The sequence below is a fragment of the Phaseolus vulgaris genome, unplaced genomic scaffold (genome assembly GCF_000499845.2).
Source record: "Phaseolus vulgaris cultivar G19833 unplaced genomic scaffold, P. vulgaris v2.0 scaffold_64, whole genome shotgun sequence".
NCBI classification, from domain to species: Eukaryota; Viridiplantae; Streptophyta; class Magnoliopsida; order Fabales; family Fabaceae; genus Phaseolus; species Phaseolus vulgaris.
Window position 1 is genome coordinate 34,121 of NW_027174116.1, and position 8,530 is coordinate 42,650.

Consider the following 8,530-nt stretch of genomic DNA (forward strand, 5'->3'; position numbering starts at 1 on the left):
CATGCACTTTCGTTTTATGCAGACACCATGTTGGGTAAGAACATGCTCGCCGACTTAAAGGTGCTCGCCCGAAACCACGGGTTGGCGACCGGTTCCCAGACGGTGCCCAACTCGGCGGTCGAGAAGGCCATCATTCATGGGCGATCACCGCCCAAGGAGCCCACCCAACGCAAGAAGCTGGTCCTTAAGAGGCCTAAGCGGAAAGCCCCCCAAGTCGTTCAAGAGGAAGAAGAGGACGACGAGGTCACAGAGGATGGCCTTGTCACGAAAAGGAAAAGGGTGGCACCATCTTCTCCACCTGCTCAACCCCCTCTTCCAACCTCAACACCACCATCAACGCCTGCTCCTCCTCCCTCATCGCCAACACCACAAGCCCCTTCATCACCAGTCCAAGCAGTTCCATTGGCCACTGCGCCACCTGCAACTGAGGCCCAAGAGCCAAATTTCTTGGAGGACCTCCCGAGCGCCTCTACGCCGCATAGGTCAGCATGAGGGGGCCCTCCTTCGAACGCTTCAGCTGCAGGAATCGTTCCAATCGGGGATGAGGTCGCTCACACCTCTCCAATCCTAATCACCGAATCCCCGATTGCGTCGCCACGCCAGGAAGCAACCACTGAAAATATTGCTAAGGAAAGTGGCGACGAGAACCCTCAACAAGCCCCCCTGGCGCCTCTCCAAGCCGCGAACCTTTCCCTCGAGGTCACAAGGATGTGGGAACCTCTGACTGCTAAACTGAAAAACATAGCAGAGGATATCCCATCGATCATAACGAGGGCTGTGGAGAGCTCCACCAGGAGGCTTCAAGATGAACTCTTCAACCTCAGGACTGACAACAGCACCATGAGGCTCGAGGTGGAGAAATTGTCTGCCAATCTGACGCTCGCGGAGATGGAACATTCCCGAGTAGAAGACGCGATGAGCACCGAGCTCAGATTGGCGCGTCAAGAGGCCACTGACCTTCGCCGCAAAATTCATGATCTTGCCCAAGAGAAAGTTGAGCTAGAAAGCAAAATCGTGCCTCTGTGCACCAAGGCGAGCGACCTGGAGGCTCACATTCAAGCTAGTGCCGATAAGGTACAAAAACTGGAGCAAAGGTCGATCGACCGCGAAAAACTACTTGGGCAAGTAGAAAAAGCAAGGGACGACGCCATGGCTGGTCTCACCAAGGCGAACAAGGAAAAAGGAAAGATGGCTGCCGAGTTGACCCAAGCTCAAGCAGAATCCAAGAAGGTTGCTGACGACCTTCTTCATGCTCAAGAGACCAACGAACAACTCCGAAAACAGGTCGAAGAGCTGGAGCAGCAGAACAAGGAGCTCAAGAAACAGGTTGAAGAACTTCAAAGGCAAATTGAAGAACTTAAGCTAAGCTCTGCTCAGATTCTAGTTGCTGGATTCGAAGCCGCTCGGGAACAATTCGCATGCCTATTCCCCGATCTCGACCTCAGCATGGTGTCGATAAACAACGAAGTAGTAGATGGAAAGGTCGTTCCCGCCGAAGACTCAACCAACTCCACCTCATCTGCTACTTTATAACTTTGCTTGCATATACCTTGTAAAAAAACTCGTGCATATGTGTTTTGAACAGTTACTTATTTCAATCGCAAACTTGGATATTCTTTCTTCCGACTTCTTTAAGCGCTTTCACCTTCTTTGTATGTTTAACTTTGTCGAGTTTAACTTAACAATTTCGCAAACACAACCTCTCGACTGTAACTGCTTCGACCCACTTCAAAATTAAGCAATAACCGCTTTAAACAACTGGTACTCTTGAGGCACTAACCTGATCATAAGAATACCTTCCAAGCAACGAACTGTAACTCAATCATTGGCTCAAACAACGTCCCACTCGACCTGCTTTGTAAAACAAGTCTTTCAATCTTCTCGCCGTGTTTGAACTTTTCCCGATCGCCAAGACCTCTTGGCAACACCAGTTTTTCCTAGCCTCGTGCTTTGGCAATCGTTTCTCTATCTGGGGTAGAAGCGCCCTTTGGGATCTTCCTTCGCCCCCTTGAACTTCAGAACAAAAGATCGGCTGACTAGGCGTTCTCTTCGAACCTACCTTAGCCACCTTTCAAACTTCTTCCACCCTCTTCGCCACACCTGAACTCGTTCAAGACGAGAAGGATTTTATCTTGCCTACGCTCGCATGTAAGCGAGAAGGTCTTTGACTCGCCTGAACTCGCTCATCGGCGAGAAGGTCTTTAAATGGCCTTAACTCGCTCAACGACGAGAAGGACTTTATCTGGTGCCTCAACTTGCCCAGGGTGTACATCTCCTCCCCCCTGGATGCACTGAGGACCTTTCTCGCCTGCACTCGCTCGACGGCGAGGAGGTCTTTAACTGGCCTTAGCTCGCACAACGGCGATAAGGACTTTATCCGGTGCCTCAACTTGCCCAGGGTGTACATCTCCTCCCCCCTGGATGCATTGAGGACCTTTCTCGCCTGCACTCGCTCAACGGCGAGGAGGTCTTTTACTTGCCTCAGGACGCGCGGGGGCGTTGAGGTCTTTCATCTAGTGCCTCCGATCGCCGAAAGACGATGAGGACTTTAAAACTTAACTGGTGCCTCCAATCGCCGAAAAACGATGAGGACTTAAAACTTTTTAGAAAGCACGCGACATATCTCTTCTTGCCTTAAATCATGTACAAATGACAAGGTCTTTCTTCGAAACTTTTAAAAATAGCACACATGCAATCTGTAAACACCTTATACTTCGCAAACTCTTCTTTTATTGGGTGGCCTCATTAAAAACCCTCCTTAGGGAAAAAAGAGCGCCCCCTTCAAACTGTTTTAACAGAGACATTGTAATATAACATTGTGTTTGTCTTTACTTACAAAGCTCTTAACTATAGTACAACTTCAGGTGTGTGGCGTTCCAGGTGCGAGGAATCGCCCCTCCTTCCAGCGTCTCTAAGCGGTAGGCCCCGTTCCCGAGCGCCTCGGTTATTCTGAACGGTCCAGTCCACTTGGGTGATAGTTTATTCTCCATCTCATACTGGTGGGCCTTCCTCATCACCAGATCGCCTTCTCTAAACTGCCTTGGCACCACCTTTGAGTTGTATCTTCGCTCGATCCTCCTCTTCACCGCCTCAGCCTTCAGCCTCGCTTCTTCCCTGGCTTCATCCAGCAGATCCAGGTTCAGCCTTCTCTCTTCATTCGAGTCTTCCTCTACAAAGTTCTGGAATCTCGGCGAGCTCTCCTGGATCTCCACTGGAATCATGGCGTCACACCCGTAGACCAAGCTAAACGGGGTCTCGTGGGTTCCTGACTGCTCGGTGGTGTGGTACGCCCAGACTATACGGGGCACCTCCTCAGCCCAACTTCCCTTGGCTTTCTCAAGCCTTCTCTTCAAACCTCTCAACAACACCCGATTAGCTGATTCCACCTGGCCGTTTGTTTGGGGGTGCTCGACGGATGCAAACACTTGTTGAATTCCTACCCCTTCGCAAAGCTTCTTCAACAGGTGGCTTGCAAACTGCGTCCCATTATCTGACACCAGGCGCTTAGGCACTCCAAACCGGCACACGATGTTCTTCCATACAAAACCTTCGATCTTGTGTGCGGTGATCTGGGCCACTGGTTCTGCTTCAATCCACTTGGTGAAGTACTCAATCGCCACCACCAAGTACTTCATTTGCCTGATCGCCAGCGGGAAAGGTCCCAGTATGTCGATTCCCCAAGTATGAAACGGCCAAGGGCTATAGATCGACTTCAACTCCTCGGGAGGTGCCTTGTGCCAATCGGCGTGCTGCTGGCATTGTTTGCAGCACTGGGCATACTTCTTGCAATCTTCTCTCATAGATGGCCAATAGTAGCCTGCACGGAGAGTCCTCGCGGCCAGAGCTCGACCCCCGACGTGGCTTCCACATATACCTTCGTGGAGCTCTGCCATAATTCTCATGCACTTCTCGCCGTGTATACATTCCAGGAGTGGGTGAGTGAACCCAAACCTGTACAGATCGCCATCAATCAATGTATACTTGCTGGAATTTTTCTTTACCTTCCTAGCTTCTGTTGGATCTAGCGGGAGGAGGCCATCAGCCAAGCACCGCTTGTACTGTGTTATCCAAGTGTCTGGCTCATGGGTGGCGCAGACCTGCATCACGTCCACCTTCTCTCCTCGACATGCTCTAACTCTCGGTGATCTCAGGGTTTCTTGCGTCAAAGACTTATGGCTACTCGCTGCTCTCTCCGTCGACTTGCTTATCTGAAGGACCAGGTGATCTGCTACAAATGCCCTCGGCGTCTTCAGAGTTTCTTGAATCACCGTCCTCTGCCTACCCCCCTTGCCTGAGCTGGCGAGCTTAGCAAGCAAGTCAGCTCGGGCATTCTGCTCTCGGGGCACATGCACTACTTCAAAAGAGGCAAAGGAACTCTTCAATTCCTGGACATACGCCAAGTAAGCCGCCATTTGTGGATCTTTAGCCTGGAACTCGCCTGTTACTTGCCCGGTGACTAGCAGCGAGTCACTCTTAGCCATCAGCACCCTAGCTCCCATTTCCTTGGCCAGCAAAATCCCGGCGATCAGCGCCTCATATTCTGCTTGATTGTTGCTGGCTTTGAAGGCAAACCTCAAGGATTGCTCAATCAGCACGCCGTTGGGCCCTTCCAATATGACTCCAGCACCGCTACCCTGCTGGTTCGACGATCCATCCACCGAGAGTACCCAACGGAAACCGTCTCCTTCAACCCGCGTCGCCTCTGATGAGAGCTCGACCACAAAATCTGCGAAGATTTGCCCCTTGATCGGGCCTCAAGGTTCATATTTAATGTCAAACTCTGACAACTCCACTGCCCACTTCACCATTCTTCCCGCAACGTCCGGTTTCTCCAAGACCTTCTGGATGGGCAGGTCAGTCATCACCAGTATTGTGAAACTGTGGAAGTAGTGGCGCAACCTCCTCGCCGAAAACACCACAGCCAGCGCAGCCTTCTCCAGGGCCTGATATCTCGTTTCTGGGCCCTGCAACACCTTGCTCACAAAAGAAATAGGCTTCTGAGCCTGATCTTGATCCTGGGCAAGCACCGCACTCACCGCCCTCTCAGTCACAGCGAAATACAACCTGAGAGGGATACCCGCCAGCGGTTTGCACAGAACCGGCGGGCTCGCCAGATACTCTTTTAGCTTGACAAAAGCTTCCTCGCATTCTTTCGTCCAAGCGAACTTGTTATTGCGCCGCAGACATTGGAAATAGGGATGTCCCTTTTCTCCGCTCGCTGACACGAAGCGAGATAGGGCTGCCATCCGACCTGTCAGCTGCTGGACTTCTTTCACTGTAGCCGGGCTTCTCATCGCCAAGATGGCGGCACACTTGTCCGGGTTAGCTTCTATCCCCCTTTCAGTCAAAAGAAAGCCCAAGAACTTTCCAGCCTCCACGCCGAAAATGCATTTCTCCGGGTTGAGCTTTAACTTGAACTTGGCGATCGTCGTGAACAATTCTTCCAAGTCTGCAACGTGCTTGCTTTTCTCCTGCGAGGTCACGACCATGTCATCGACGTAGGCTTGCACGTTCCTTCCCAGCATTGGTGCAAGCACTCGATCCATCAACCTCTGGTACGTGGCCCCCGCGTTCTTCAGCCCAAACGGCATCACCTTATAGCAGTAGCACGACCTCTCCGTCATGAAGGCTGTTTTTTCTTCATCCATGGGATGCATCTTGATCTGATTATAGCCCGAGAAGGCATCCAGGAAACTCAGCAGCTTGCACCCTGCAGCACTATCAACCAGGGCATCAATGCTCGGTAAAGGATACGAATCCTTTGGGCAAGCTTTGTTCAGATCGGTGAAATCGACGCACATGCGCCATTTCCCGTTACTCTTCTTCACCAGTACGACATTTGCCAACCATTCAGGGTACTGGACTTCCCTGATGTGGCCTGCAGCGAGGAGTTTCTGTGTTTCGTCCCTAATCGCCTGCCTCCTCTCCTCATTGAATTTTCTTCTTCTTTGTCGCACCGGTCTCACCATGTTGTCCATCGCCAGATGATGGCACAAGAAGTCGGGATCGATCCCGGGCATGTCCGAAGCGGACCAAGCAAACGCGTCCAGATGCCGCTCAATCACCTTGGCGATCTGGGCCTGGAGATCGACCTCTAGAGATCTTCCGAGCTTGAAAACTTTCCCTCCGATCTCCTTCTCGAGCCACTGCTCGACAGGCTTGGGCCTGGATTCTCTGGCGATCACCGCCTTGGCGATTCCCAGCTCTCTTGCTTCCTCGGGGCGATTCCGCGCCTCTTCCTCCTCCAGGTCAGCATTTCTCTCCCCTAGCTCAGCGTCTATCATCTCGACATCCCTTCCGGCGGCCTCCTCTGGCAGCGGCGGTCTGGGCTTCACGCCGGGAGGTGGGGTGGTTGTTACATAGCTCACGGACCTTTTGTTTTTCAGGCTGTTCTCATAGCACCTTTTTGCTTCTTTCTGATCCGACTTGATCGTGATCACCACCCCTTCCATGGACGGCAGCTTCACCTTCATGTGCCGAGTCCATGGAATGGCGCCTATCCTGTTAAGAGTGGGCCTTCCCAACAGGACGTTATATGCTGAGGGGGCGTTTACGATGAGGTACTTGATTTTCTCCGTCCTCGACCCAGCCTCATCTGTAAACGTGGTTCTCAGCTCAATGTACCCCCTGACCTCCACCTGGTCGCCAGCTAACCCATACAAGCATCCTCCATAGGGCCTTAGCTGGTCAAGGGGCAATTCCAGCTGCGTGAAAGTCGGCCAGAACATCACGTCTGCCGAGCTTCCTTGGTCCACCAGAACTCTGTGGACCTTCCTTCCCGCCGTGATCAACGAAATAACAATGGGATCGTTGTCATGAGGCACAACGTCCCGAAGATCCTGCTTTGTGAACGTGATGTCCACTTCCGGCGAGTGATCTTCAAACATGTCCACTGCCATCACCGATCGCGCATACTTTTTCCTCTGCGATGCGGTGCATCCACCACCTGAAAAACCCCCTGCAATGGTGTGGATCTCCCCATGGATAGGCATCTCGTGTTGCTGGGCTTCTCCACCTGCTGGCTGGGAACTCGACGCTCCCCCCGTCCTTCTATCCAGCAGATAGTCGTTTAGGAACCCGCTCTTAACCAGATCGTCGAGCTGGTATCCTAAAGACAAACACGAGTCCAGGTTGTGGCCAAAACACTGGTGGAACTCGCACCAGGCGTCCGGCTTTGACCCCAGCACCTTGTCCCCCACCTTCTCGGGCGCCTTCAACCTAGCAGATATGTTAGGGATAGCGATCAGGTCCGCTAGTCCCATGACGAATTTGTGCTTAGGCGGGCGATTGTATTCCCGGCGTGCCGGTTGTTGGCGTGCTGGTTGTTGGCGCGCTTGGCTTCTTCCCTTATTTCTCCTATCGTAAGGGTAGCGAGTCCTTTAGTCTTTCCTGGCCGCCGCCGTTTCCAGCACCCTCTGCGGCTGGATCCTGGTCTGGGCGCGTGGTCTGGCGGGAGCCACGCTGCCTCTCTTCTCGGCGACTTCACTCTCGTCGGCGATGTAGGCCACCGCAAGTCGCCTGACTTCAGCAAACGTCGCTGGATGAGCCCTGATCAAGGCCTCGCAGAATGGCCCTGGCTGCACGCCCTTCTTGAAGGCATAGACCAGCATTTCTTCATCCTTGGCCGGCGATCTGACCATCTGCGCGCCGAAGCGATTGAGGTAGTCTCTGAGGGACTCCCCATGGTACTGCCTTATATCAAACAGATCATAGGACACCCTCGGCGGTGCCTTATTCACAATGTACTGTTCGACAAAGATTTTCGAGAATTGTTGAAAATTGGTTATGTGGCCATTAGGCAGGCTCACAAACCACTCCATCGCCGTTCCCTGGAGCGTACTCACGAACATCTTGCAGTAGACGGCGTCCGACCCTCCCGACAGCATCATCTGCGTGTGGAACGTGGTTGTACCGTCCCGTATCAGGGCGTTGACTAAGTCAAGGTCAAAGTCAACAACAGGAAAGTCAAAGTCAGCTCGAGGTGTCGCCCAGATGTAGAGACGCCAAGAGGAAGCGTCGCTAAGGCAAGGCGTCGCCTAAGCGAAGGTGTCGCCTAGCTGAAGGCGTCGCCTAGGTGAAGGCGTCGCCTAGGTGAAGGCGTCGCCTAGGTGAAGGCGTCGCCTAGGTGAAGGCGTCGCCCTGGTGAGGGCGTCGCCAGATTAAACAGTGTAAAAGCAAGGCAATCACGGTGTGGTTCCCCGATACCCATGGGTAGGAAAGACCATGGAGGGAACGACGTCGTGGGAAAGCCTCAGGTCCCGATATCTCGGGAAAGTAATAAAGAGAAAGAAAAGGTGGCTCCAAGGCCATAGCAATAGTATCAGTAAAGGGCGGCCTGACTCGCGAAGTACCCCTGCCGCCCCAGAGACGCCTTCGGGACAGATACGACCCAAGAGGAAGGTCACGCCCAGGATAACCGGGTGCAGGGTGTGAGAGGAGGCAGATACGCTCTCAGAGTAAGTGGCTAGATACTTGGGGGCATGAGTTGGTACCCAAAAAGCCACCCCTAGCGCAGTAGCACTCCCAAGCA